The sequence below is a fragment of the Numida meleagris genome, chromosome 2 (assembly GCF_002078875.1).
Source record: "Numida meleagris isolate 19003 breed g44 Domestic line chromosome 2, NumMel1.0, whole genome shotgun sequence".
Taxonomy (NCBI): Eukaryota; Metazoa; Chordata; class Aves; order Galliformes; family Numididae; genus Numida; species Numida meleagris.
In genome coordinates, this window is record NC_034410.1 from 141,268,857 (window position 1) to 141,282,810 (window position 13,954).

General features: G+C 41.9%; 1 long non-coding RNA gene across 1 annotated transcript; it reads right to left on the reverse strand.

The window, feature by feature from the left end:
• Positions 376–7,636, reverse strand: LOC110395201. Its single transcript, XR_002436254.1, has 3 exons — positions 7,508–7,636; positions 4,086–4,141; positions 376–752 (listed from the first exon to the last, which is right to left on the reverse strand). It is a non-coding gene; the product is annotated as an uncharacterized LOC110395201 (long non-coding RNA).

Genomic DNA, 13,954 nt, shown 5'->3' on the forward strand with positions numbered 1-13,954 from the left:
GGGCATAACTGACCCTCCTCTGACTGCACGGCAAACTGCTGTGACAACTATGGTGGTTTAGACTTACGTGTTTCAGTACATTCCTATTCTGGATCTGTACATGTTCAGTTATGGGAGGTTAGCTGACACACAATAATCCATTAAAGTGCTGTAGTTCACGTGCTTCTAACTAAAGGAGGAATAAATGAAACATAAGCTCAGTGCTCTGCAGCAGTCAAAAAGACAGATAAGGAGAGGAACAAGGAGAAATACTGAGCATGTTTCTAAATGGCTACATAAAAACCACAAGCTCCAAGATCTTGGATGCTCTATGTGCTTTTATCCTCACCGAGAAAGCAGTACAATGAGAAAATGTATCAGGTATGAGCTAAGTCATGAAATAGCTTCCACATGAGAAGAGACAAAATAGACAGTCACCAGCTGGGAAAATGAGGTGTTTTCAGGGGTTGTAAGACTGAAGTGAATGGGGCTAGGTGGGCTGGATATACCTCTGGCCTTCAGCAGTAGGGCTGTTCTTACGGTCCGACTGGCCGCACTGAATGGCATTCTGCTCTGGAAGATTTCTGGTTCAAAGCCACGAAACCAAGAGCAGAATTAAGGGATCTCTGCTTTCTGGTACTTGCCTCAACTCCACTTTGAATCCTATACAAATGCTCCACCTTGGATACTGATGGACCCTGTCATCCGTTGTCAACAGCATGCGCACACGTGCAAGGGCATTTGCAAGACAAAATGCCCAGTGTAAGATTTCTCTGTAAAGAATAAGAGGATTCTTTAATAAAAGGCTTTATTCTGTGTCTACAAGGTTAATAAATATTCACTAAGAATCATCAATGTCACGACTAAAACCAAACAAGAAAATGGCAATCTCTCTTTTGTAAAGGAACTTGTTGAAATAACTGCCTAAGTCTGCCCTCTGTTTACTAAAATGACTTCGGAAATCTCTAAATCCATTTATCCTGGGGATTATCATCATCTGGTTTCCAGACAACATTCTCATTTCCTCCACTGAGGTTTTCTGATACCTTAGGCCATTAGCTGTGGTATTGATCTTTTCTTAATACGTGAGATTTCCTACAGCAAAGGCAGCTCTGCGTCTAAAAACCCCTAGCCAAACCTGTTTTATCTGAATAGCCAGAATAGCATTTTGTTAGAGACAAATTTAACATTCTTTGGCTTTTGTTTATGATAAATGTATCAGGGCAGGCTGTGAATACATCCTCCATGGAATAGACTGAGCCTGTTATCGGCCACTTGGGAAAATGCCGTTCCAGATACAAGAGCTCGTGACATGCCAGTCCTCCAGCTGCTAGTGCTATGGCTCGACCCTGGGGAGTGTGGCCTCTGAGATGGTATCTGGCTGTTATTACCCCAAAATCCACCATCCTGACAAATCTTGTACAATGTTCCAGGGAAAATTAGTAACTGAATTCTTCCTTATTTATCCTGCATCACCAAATGGGCTAGTCAGGTGGGTATTTCTGTACTAGAAATGGAAGAATGAAACTTTAAGCAAAGGTCTGATGGAAGAAATCAGCACATCTTTTCTCCTTAAGGAAGACAGCCATGTAGCTCTGGGGAGAGAGAGATGGAGGGACCCGTGGAAAGGAGACCTGAGCATTTGGACCACTAGTACCTTGGACAGGTGGGAATCTATTGCCTCTTCTTAATTAATCAAGCTTGTCAAAAAGCAGAGATTTCCAAGGAGATATTTTCCCTGAAGGTGTAATTCGGGGACGATAAGAACAGAGTTAAATTCATTAGCCTTAACAGTTCAAATGAGCTTGCTTTACTTTTTGTTCAATCAGATTTTATGTATAAGCAAGGCTTGCTTTTTTCTCCCACCCCCAAGCCCTTACTGACACCAAATACCATTACTTTCAATAAGTCTCTCTCTGTGTTAAATATAAGCATCACTTACCCATATAGAGGAACTGGGAGGAGAGAGATTCCTAAAAACGCTGCAGAAATGATTGAACAAAAATGCCTATGATGGAATGGGAAAATATTTGCTAGAACTTGCTTCCTGCTACTTTGGAATTTCTTTTGGTGCTTGAATGTTCAGCAGTCACAGAGAAGCATATGATTTAAAATTTCTTTACAAACATCAGAAGAGCCCTTTAATGTGTGAAAGTCTCATTAACACCAAGAAGTCATTATGGCCAGGAAATTCAAATGCATGTGCCTTAGTTAAGAATAACAATATACTTTATCAATTTTTCAGAATGCCTGAACACCTGAAGATAACATTTAAGATTAGTTCATTATGAGGACCTAAATATGGATTAAAGGATTAGTTTTAGCCATTCAATTGTGAAAAGTTTAGCTTATACAACTGAAGGCCACATGACAAGTTGTTGGATTTCACTTCACATGCAGAATCACAAATCCTCTTAATTATGTGGCAGGATGCAACAGAGATTCCAGACTTGTCTTCCTTGTTTGCCAGGTACTGCTTCTTCCAGAAACCCAATAGAGAATGAAAACAACTAGGACTTAAGCTTTCTTTCTTAAGTTTCTTTTTTATCTGTATTAATAATTATGAGTGATCTGCAGTAGAACCAAATCAACAAATCAACTAAGCAACCAACTGAAGACAAAACCAAAAATCTCTAGATAAAACCAGTCATTTTTGGCCAGAAACAGATACTGAGTAGGCAAAGACCTCCACCAGCTGATGACATTGTCATGTTTAGCTACTATTTTGCCCTCTGCAATTTGTCTTTTCCCTTCAGTTCTGCCAGTAAAATGAATCTTGTGAACATTCCCTAACTCAAACAGCAAAAATAGGTAATTTGAGTTGGTTTAGCTACCTTTGGGTGAAGGGGATAAAACAGATGAAATATGGGAGGAGAAGAAATCATTTTTCCAAGGGAAGAAGTCTACGGGATGGAATACCTCCCTTGCGAGGACAGGCTAAGAGAACTGAGGCTATTCACCCTGGAAAACTGAAGGCTCTGGGGAGACCTGATAGCAGCCTTTCAGTATCTAGAAGGGGACTATAAGAAGGAAGGAGACAGACTCTTTAGTAGGGTCTGTTGTGATAGGACAAGTGGAAATGGTTTCAAACTAAAAGGGGGGATATTTAGATTGAATATAAGGGAAATTTTTTTTACTATAAGGGTAGTGAAGCTCTGGAATATGTTGCCCAGAGAGGTGGTGGAAACCTGTCCCTGGAGACATTCAAGGTCAGGCTGGACAGTGCTCTGAGCACCCTGCTCTGGCTGTAGGTGTCCAACAGGGGAGCTGGACCAGATGACCTTTAAGGGACCCTTCCAACTCAGATTCCATGATTTTATGATTTTTGACTAGGAACAGTAATAGCCTCAACATACAGGAGAGAAAATTTGGATGAGGTCATTATTTTAATGAGAGAAAAGTACTGATTTCAACCTCACACCCTTAAACAAATTAGCCTGAGATAAAGCAAGTGGATTTTAACCTTTTTTTTAAAATAGTGTCGATAATTCAGTAGTAACTGAACGGTAAATGGTACAGTAGTTTCAAGACTAGAACTCAGCCAAACAAGCAATGTTGCTACATATTCTGCTTCAGGTGGCAAATCATGTATTAAACAAAACCTATGCTTTTCTTAATTAAATTTCTGGCTTCTCTCTCCTTCTCCTACATTGTGCTAGCAGAAACTCTGAATTTTCAGAACTATATTTGGTTATATGCAATATCAGTCAGGGTCAAAGATCATTCTTTGCTGTTATTTTGAGCCCACTTCCAAAACAGGAGCTGCACAAAATGTCAGCTCACTTGTGGCCTGTGAACAGTGCACTCCAACAACACTTCAAAGAGGCAGCTTGGGGGAAATTTGTTCTCAGCTCACTGTGGGGGCCCATGTGATTCACAGACCCCCGCCGGCACTGGCGACAGCTATGTGGCCAGAGCGGTGCATCCGCCTGTGTGGGAAATAAGGCTCTAAGATTTCACACAAATTAAGACTTTTTACTTCAGGCAAGGTTTGGATGCCTGTTAGAAAATCAAAGCAGCTCTTATCCTCTTTCTTATGCAAAAAAAAGGAATAAGGAGGCTGCAGCAGCAAAGGTGGTCAGTAAGACCTTCTGCATCTTACTTACCTGGTTATGGCATTGAGTGGTCCATGGAAATGTCACAGCAAAACCCCCCAAAGTTCCTATAACAGACCAGAATAAACATTGTTATAAATAGCCCAGTGAAAAGAAGACATGGAATAGACTTATAGTCCTTTGAAATATGTCATTTCATCAAGATAAAATATTTATAGAAATTAGATGAATTAATAAAAATTTCGTTTTGTAGAAAACTCAAAAAATGCCAGTGATATCCAGCCACAATTTCATCTCCTTTTTGGAATGAGAATTTACAAAATAAAAAAATTTTGAAAGAAAAAAAATGGAATTATGGTGATGTGTAATAAATAATATAAATGTTGAAAGAAAAACATTCTGTTTTTCTGCCTAAAAAGCTGTTTTCAAATAGCTCTGAAGCTGTAAATTTTGTGAAGAAAAGCAGAGTTTGCTTTCAGTGACAACAGGCAAGTCTTTATATTGTATCAATCTGAAATCAGTTTTATTATCAAAATTAATCACCAACTAGATACGTTCCCTTCACACAGATCTGTGTTAGATGAATGTGGGTAGCAGTCCTGGAAAATTTATTTCACTTGCACAAATCCTGCAGTTTGGTGCTCCTCAGCAATTAGGGACCCTTATCTTGAACAGCTGATGAGGTTATCACTGCCAGTTCTCTGCCCACTTCCTCCCTCCCCTCTCTGCCCTACTTTACCCTCATCCCACTCATCAATAGCTAAACTACTTTTCAGACAGCTCCAGGACTACAGGGCAGTATTTTAAAGAAAGTAAAGTTGGCGATGAGTTTCCATAAAATGCCACGCTGATGGAGGAGCTCCAGACGTCTTGCTGTGAAGGGCGGAGGGGCTGCCAGAGGCAGGACTTTTGTCTGTTGGCATCTTAATTGCCAGATTTCAGAACTGAGCATAAAAATGCAAACCCTGATGCTGCCCCTGGCAGATTCTCAGCATTGGTCTGATTAATACCAGCCCACAAATCACTGAAAAAAAGCTTTGAAGAGCGAGAAATGATGGTCTTGTGGGGCATAAGATCAAAATAACTGGGTTTCAGGAAGAAGATCTATAAATTAACTGTACATTTCAGTAGCTAAGGTAGTAAAGGTGAGGCAATGAATGGCAAACTGTAGTTAAATAGGTGACTGTGGATCCCATATGGTGTACGTCCATCTAGTTAGAAGCAGACAAGGACTGAAGGATAGGAAATGGAAATTCCCGTCTTTTTTAGTGATTAACCACAGCTTACATGTCACAAATTCTCAATGTATCAGTTTTCCTGACTTTAAAATATGCAGCAAAACTGAGGCATTATTTCAAGACCTCTCAGGCAGGACCTTGGCCACCCCAGGGATCGTGGGCTGTCCAGAGTTTCAGTAGTACAGCTGTCATAAATCCAACATTGGAAGATAACACTGGGCTTTAGGCTGCTGCTTGCTTAAAGTCCTCAACTAGAAAATGTTACTTAACAAATGTACATGGTCTGATAGTGGTAGGACAAAGGGGAATTATTTTAAACTGAAGGAGGGGAGATTTAGTTTATATTTTAGGGGGAAATTTTTCACTTGGAGGGTGGTGAGGCCCTGGCACAGGCTGCCCAGAGAAGCTGTGGATGCCCCATCTCTGGAGGTGTTTAAGTCCAGGCTGGATGGGGCCCTGGGCAGCCTGATCTGATGAGTGGCAACCCAGGGGCTTGGAGCTAGATCTCTTCCATCCCAAGTCATTCTATGATTCTATTCTATGATTCTAAATATATAGTCTTTTATTAGCTACTGGGGGATGCAAACATTAGAATTTCTTCATCCGGTCCTGATGCAAGAATAGACAAGTTTAGAAGCAGAGGTTTTCCAGAGATGTTGTGCATTCTCTATCCTTGGAGGCTATCAAATCTTGGCTCAGTCAAACCCCGAGCAATCTGCTCAGCTCCCTTTCCTGACCCTATTTTAAGTAGGAAGTTTGGTTACAGAGCTCCTGAGGTCCTTATCTTATGGTTCTGTTTTTATTTTCCAGTACCAATTAAAGCAAAACAATACCATATTATGAGCAAGACAATTTAAGCAGATTTCTTATTGGTCCCTTAATACTGCTAATGAGTGCACAAACATAAAATTGCCCCAATTCCCTAAAGCATTTAGGAGATGGATCTAAGGAAAGCATCCCATATGTGTGGGGCATGACTCTGTGGGTTATCAGGTTCAGTCCTCACTTAGTACTTGTCAATGCACCAGTAAATAGAGATTTTCTATTTTTCTTTTAACTTGCTTGTCACGCTTCCCTTGCACACTCCTTACTGCCATTTGTAACTCTTGCAGCGAGACGCAGCAAAGTCTTCATTTCACCTCCCTGTCAATATTTATTGTGCATGTGTAATTTGAAGGTTTTAAGATAATGAAATAAAATTCTTGCCTGCATTCATCAAGTCTGATATGTCTGCAGCATACAAATTGAATACAGAACAACGTAAAACTACCGTAGGAGACAGTGAAATAGATCAACCTCAGTGTAACTGAATGAATGAATTCTCAGTCATAGCAGTGATGCCAGTGGGCAAAAAGGATTGTGGATTTCCATGTCCCTCAGTAAAACCCTTTTGTGACAATTATGTGGCTTCAAAGTTGGCAAATGCCAAAGATTAATTAAAAAAAATCTTTTTTTTAAACTACTACATAAAACATGTAAAGCTCTTGTGAAGATGTTGTTTTAAGGAATGTGTCCATTTAAAGGAGCATCTCTCCTTAGAGATAATTTTAGGTTTCTGGATTAGAAATGGTCTGCTGTGCTTGAACTGCAAGTAGTGACTTGTGGTTACTGCCTGGAAAATGCAATTCACCTGAAAATTATTATGTTAAGATAGCTTAAGTATCACTTGCTAATGTGAATGGGGTTTTGATTAAGGCAGTTTTAAGGAGGTGTATTGCACAGCATAGAGATTTAAAGGAAAACACTGTTTTCCAGAACTGTTCACATGTTTTTCATAATCAGTCAGGCTCTACTTCTTCCCCCTCCTCCTGCTTATTTTGGTACTGCTGAATCCATTTACATAAATTATTAGATATTGAGTGGGGAGAGAGAGTGAGAGGAAGAAAGGAGGGCAAAGTGTCTCAAGCAATTCCTCTGGGTCAACCGGGAAGGGTACCAGAGGGGAGCTGAAAATTAGGACGATTTAAATTAGTCATTGGTAACTGAGAAAGTAGAACAATACCCCAGACACATAGAGAAATGTGAAGGGAAAGGGAAAGAAATCTCTGGATAACTGCACTGCTGCTGCAGGAATAGATGCAAAGATGTTCTTGGGCCTCTGCATTAGCAGAGATTGCTCAGCTCCGTAACAGCACAAAGCACACAGCAGATTTCAGGGCAAAGAGGGAAAAGAAAGTGAAAGCTTTATTATTATTTTCATGTATTCCCTGAAACAAGGAAAGGTATCTTCCTTACCACAGACGAGAAGAGAAGAACTCTGTACAGGGATGAGAAGAACCATTTGAAACGAGTCAGTTTGAATGCAGACACCCATATCCCATGCTAATTTGTAGTGTTGGGGCTGGAGTCTTACTCACACACTCCAGAAATGGGAGAGAACCAAAAACATCAGATCACGTTGACAGCAAGGCCCTGGGGAAGCAGCCCCTCCTGAGAAACTCCCACAGGATGCCTGTGCCATGCATCACGTGTAATTTATACTTGTGCTTTGATTACAGCTAGCTGGGAGTTATTCTTAGCTTTCCATTCACAAATGAAAATTTATCAAAAATGCTTACGTGATTTTTTTTTCCCCTAGAACTCAGAAAATTCAGATAGCATTTCTGAACTAGATGATCTTTCTATGAAAAGCAGAGAAACAAAGAACCATCCAGAACAGCCAAGAGACTAAAGACACTAGCTGGAAATTCAGTTTAAAGATACCTCACTGGCACAGATTTTGTGTAAAATTAAACTGGAGACCCTTCTATATTCAGTTTCACTTAGTGGATCCCTGGTTAGTGAGGTATTTTGCTATGAGTGTCACCATGAGCTCCTGGCTGCTGCTGTTAAGAGAGGGGCAAAGGTTTGGAAAGACTGGCAGTGTTGCAGCCCACTGGTTTTCCAAAGACTCCCTCCTAGCCAGTTCTCAGCTGCAATCTCTTAATTTGCTTATATCCATTTTCACACAGGGTTTGACTTCAAAGAATCCCTTTTATCTCTACCACTCACTACAATCCTCTCCTTAAAAAAAAAGAAAGAAAGGAAGAAAGAAAGAAAAGGGGGAGGGAGGACTCTAGGTCAACACACTGACTCAGTAATTCACAGGTATATCATTTCTCCCTCTGATAGTTCCTTCTCAAACACCAGAAAGGACACAAAAACTGCTCAGTGCCTACAGCCCCCTCTTTGTGTTTGAGATCCTTCTACCTACGCTCTCCATTGCAACTGAGATATTTTGCATTGTTTATCCCCCTCTGCCTTGTTTCCTGATTGTGGTTGTAAGAGAGAAGAGTGAGGGCTTGTGTTTGACTTCTAATGTCACCTCTGCTGTGTGTAATCAGTGGTGTTTTTCAGGCAGAAAGAACATGGGTAAAGTCTCGTGTTTGCCTTTTGTTCCACATGAAAGGACATCACACATCCTGTTGTTCATCAGTCAAGGTTATTCCTCTTGGCTGCCTGCCGGCTTCTCCCATTACTCTTGCCTTAAAGTCTGCTTTATTCACTTTCCCATAGCTTAATGTGCCCCTGGTTTCCTTGCTTATCCCAGGCTTGCAGGCAGCACTGGGGAGAGTTAGCATGAAGCGCAATGCTTTCTGGTTATCCATACTCCTGATACCCTCGCTCTTACCCAATATTTGCATTACAGAAATGCCATGTCTGTACATTTACGTCCTCATTGTAGACCATGAAATACTTAGGGGTCATGCAAGCACTAAAATTACCACTGTGACTCAGAAAACAAGACCAAGGCATGAATGTGGAGTAAACAACTGTGCTGTTGGCAAAGCCATCCTCCTGTACCCACGCTGTTTTGACACTGCATGTGGGAACCACAAGAATGTTCCAGGATTATAATTTTGAAGTCCAACTTTGTTGCAAGTTGGAATGAAACCAAACAAAAATATTGGTAATCTCCATGAATAAAAAGTTCAAGGAGAAATGAAATACTTTTTGAGAACACAACAGTTGCATTCAGACTTTCCTTTTCTAACACACTGCCGTATTTTAATTATTACTATTATTATTATTGCTATTATTATTTTGTCAGAACTATGCAAGCAATAAGAAATGAAAACCTCTTTTTTTCAAATATCAGAACTGGGGCAGACTGACACCGCTGTCACACCTCTCCCCTTCTCCTCCTCCTCACCCTTTCCCTGTTCTTCCACATGAAATTTTGGCAAAAATAGATAAGATTTTCCATATGTGAAGTAAGTGATGAAAGCACCCACGCCAGGTTCTGATGCAATGTACTGTCATCCCAGTCTGACATGACATTGCCAAGCAAGTTGATTGATCTGCAGGGTCTATCTTCCAGTGACAAGCACAAAGTTGTGAGTTCTGGCTACCAACCAGAAGATATACTGGTAGACTTCAGGCAATGTTTTAGCAAATCCTCAAGTTCTGAATAGAGCTGGGAGTTTGTCACCAACTGCATCATCATGCCACTGCTACTTTACTTCACAGGGGTAGCGGTGAGAGACCTCATTGTTTATGGAGCTTCCTGTCTCAGAGTATGTTTACTTTGGGCATTCTAAATCTTGGGATGCGTGGCAAAGCCACAGAGTTTACTGAAGTCAGCACAGACCCTTTGGTAGTTAGGAAATGGGGCGTGTAATTAATGACATAGTTCGAGTCAGATTATCTGTGAGGGGTTGGGGGAATCACTTTGGGAATGGGCCTGCTTCTCTTCAAGCTCGTGTTGCCATCCCAGACTCCCCGATGAGCTTAGCAGCTGTTTGGCACCATAAACAGTGTAGAACAACTCTTTCTTCATGTACATCTTGGGAGACTGTGGAAAACCAAGTCTGATGATCTGTTCCACTAGGCATTTGTGGAGGAGATGGAATTATCTGTCCATGGAGAAAACTCGATCTTACATAAAGCTGCTAACCAAAACCTATCAACAGCAGGTTTGCCCACTGAATTATAGCATGAACCAGGGAAAGATATGCCACTGTCACTGCTGCTCTGAGTTACTACTATCACTATACAACCATGCATGGAGTTTGTCTGCATTTTTGTTCAGGTAACCACATTTATTTTTCTCCCCTGCTTCCATGGTTGTGATGGTTGATATATACACACTGCTTTGACTTGTCTGTTTCAAGAGGAATCCCCTGGCAATTACAGGGCTTCTATTTGCCAGTGGGAGTAGCAGAACTGCCCTCAATGTTTGTGGTGACCTTTTGGCTTTGGACAAATTGATCAGTCATTTTTCTAGAGCAAAAACTGGTTCATCATCTTTTTCATCTTTTGCTGCAAAGTAACACTTTTACTCAAATCATTACTGGCATTATCTGTTTTGGAACATTTTCAGTGCCAGATGGTGGAATTTCCAGAACTTCCTCTATTATTTCCTTAATAAGAACAACAAAAAAAAATCTAGATAGAAATGTGACTTTTAAGCTTTCTGCAGGATGTTTTTATCTCAACCCACGAGCTCTATTTTTTAGTTTTCCTGGTTTTCTCCCCTATCCCACTGGGATGGAGGAGTGAGCAGACAACTGTCTGGTGCTGAGCTGCTTGCTGGGTTAAACCACAACAGCTCATCAACAGGCAGTGCGAGCTTGGAAGAGGGTCACAAACACACATAGTGGCCATACAGCCCAACCACAAGTCTTGTCTATGGGACATTGCTGCTGGAGGTTTGTCATCTGTTGTGACAAAACTGGAATTCTGGGATTATTTTGCTGGTTTTGCCAATAAGTCACAGTGAGATATTAGGAGAAAGACTTCAATCCAGTTGCAAAAAAAAAAAAAAAAGCTGTGTCTCATATAGTTTTTTTTACTGCTTTTTTCTTCAGAGCAACTGTTATTGTCATGTACCGATATGATTGCTGCATTCTGTGTCACTGCAGCTTTAAGAGCTTCTCATGTGAGTAAGCATGAGTAGGAGAAATGTTTAATTTCTCTGAGGCCATACAACACTTAACAACCTTCTAACACAGTGAGCAGGAAGAGTGAGCTTTCAGCAGTGTCTGGAGATATTTTGGTACAGGCTGTTGTGCAACAGAGAGTAGGTTTGTAGTGTGCACCTTTCTAACAAGATGCTATTATTTACCTGCCGGATTTAAAGACACCCATTAGAATTGACATGCAGGCACTGTAATCTCACTGCCATAATTTCTAGTACCTGTTGTTGATAATCAAGTGATAAAAGGTATTTCAAATCCTAGCAGCCACTGGATTCTATTCTTACTTCTCCATCCCTGCTCCTCACCCCTTGCTTCTTTAGATCATTTACAATATAAAGTAGGAAGAGCCTGGTGACATGGGAACAGCGATGAAGGTAGGGTGGCACTGGGAGCTCTCACAGTGAAATACCTCCATCAGCAGGTGTTACAGGAGAGTGAGGACAGCAGGAAAGAGAAAGATGAAGTGATCCTATTTATAAATGTATTCCCTCACTCCCGGTCTGTACCATGGAGATATCTCAGCAGCACAGATGGATCTGCATACTGATGAAGACATGGGGCACCGATGAAAAATGCTGGATCTGGCAGAGCTCCCTGCAGGCACAGGGTCTGCTTGCTCTTCTATTAGAGCCCAATACAGTCACATTTTTGAAAGCGGTTTTTGGTGCTGCCAGTGGGACTTTGCTTCTGTGTAAGAGCAAAGCCAAGTTTACAAGTTTACACTTCAGCAATCAAATAAAGGAGTGCAAAGACACTGACCAAGAAACTGAACCCATAAGCAAGAGGAAACTTCAGATTGACTCATTGGTAGGCAGTGTGAATAGGGGGAAATTATACCACTACAAAGAGACTGCTTAGGATTACCGGCCAGAATGCTTGGAGGAAGCCAGCTCTGTTAGATATAAGATATCAGCTTGCTGAGGTGCCTGGAGGATTGATGGGAAAAAATCTGGGCAGTTCCTCAAAAGCCTAGGCATTGTGCTGCACCAGTATTGTGAGAAACAAAGGGGAGTTGCTGTTTCTTTCACAATGTGTACATCTGTCAGTGCCATATGATTAGCAGCCAAGTGGCACAACACTCAGTGGAGGTAGATATGAGAAAGCACATCTTTTCATTGCAGATATCAAACAGTCAAAGATGGTTGATGTTCTTTGGTTCCAACAGACCAACCACATGATATCTTCTCTAGAGTTAGTGGGAGATGTGGGTATCCAGCCTCAGTATCGGACCATCAGTAACTGGCCTGAGATCATACCACAGACAAAGAACAGATCAATTCAGAGCTCAGGACTTCTGATTCTCCACCATAGAATCACAGAATCACCAAGGTTGGAAAAGACATCCAAGATCATCTAGTTCAGCTGTCCACCTACCACCAATATTTCACCGCTAACCCATGTCCCTTAAGTACAACATCTACACATTTCTTGAACACCTCCAGTGGCGGTGACTCCATCACCTCCTTGGGCAGCCTATTCCAGTGCCCGACCACTCTTCTGGAGAAGAAATTTTTCCTGGTATCCAACATATACCCTCCCTGGTACAACTTGAGGCCATTCTCCCTACTCCTATTGCTGTTACCCAGGAGAAGAGGCCGACCCTCATCTCACCACAACCTCCTTTCAGGGATTTGTAGAGAGCGATAAGGACTCCCCTGAGCCTCCTCCCCTCCACACCGGACAATCCCAGTTCCCTCAGCCTCTCCTCACTTGTGTTCCAGATCCCTCACCGGCTTTGTTGCCCTTCCCTGGACATCCTCCAGGGCCTCTGTCTTTTTTGTAGTGAGGGGCCCAAAAGTGAGTACAGTACTCGAAGTGTGGCCTCACCAGTGCTAAGTAAACCACCTGCTCTTCCTCCTAGGTAATTCTGCCCTACCAGTCTTACTCTAAAGTGTTTAGAGAAAGAGAATGGCAGGAAGAGTAGGTTCTGTGTTCATAATACAGACAGTTCGAGATCCTAAGAGACCCCCTGGAATTTGGAGGGATGAAGATGGAAAACTTTAGTGACTGAAAAAGTGCTAACCCCCTCAAAGACACCTCTTTTTACGGTGCTGGCACAGATGGACTGTTGTCCGGGAGATAAGGGCAGCTGTGATCCTTGATGAGCTCCTGGTATCTGTAAGCTTCCCTTAATTCACTTTCTTACCCATGACAGCCTTCGTGGCCTTGCCAAAATGGTTCTTATGCCAGTTCCTGGTGAACAGATGTCTGTGCTGCAAGAAACAGTGTCACAGCCAACTGCAGTGAGCAAGGCAGGAGCTGAAGGCCTGGAGACTGAGAAATCTCTTAGGAAATCTGCCTGGAAAGGAGAAAAAGTTTCACTGCAGTAACCCACTGCAGAAAGATTTGAGTCTGCTTGTCTCATCTGCTGTTTCCGGCTGTCAGAGCTGGAAACTGCTTTCAGCTCTGTGTGTGGGAAAGGACACTGCTAGAGCAGGGAGCACTGTGCTCCTGAGCTTCCTCCTTCCCATCCCTGATGCCAGCTGCCTTTAGCAGCCTCTCAGGCTTGACACATGGCTAAGGCAGCAACAACCTTCTCTTGAGTGAACCACAAGAGCAAATCTGCCTTTGTTTGTCAAACGAACCATCTGAAATACCATTCAAAGAGATCTCAAGAAAGGTTTTGAACTTTCCTTCCATAAACGGACCAGACGTTGCTGCCAGCACAGACTGTTCAGCATGATCAGCATGATAGATGCTCCTGCAAGGAGTACAGTTTTAGCTGTTTTAGTACAGATCTGCCATCGCCATCTGCTATTTGTTGGCATGAGTGTGCGCTATA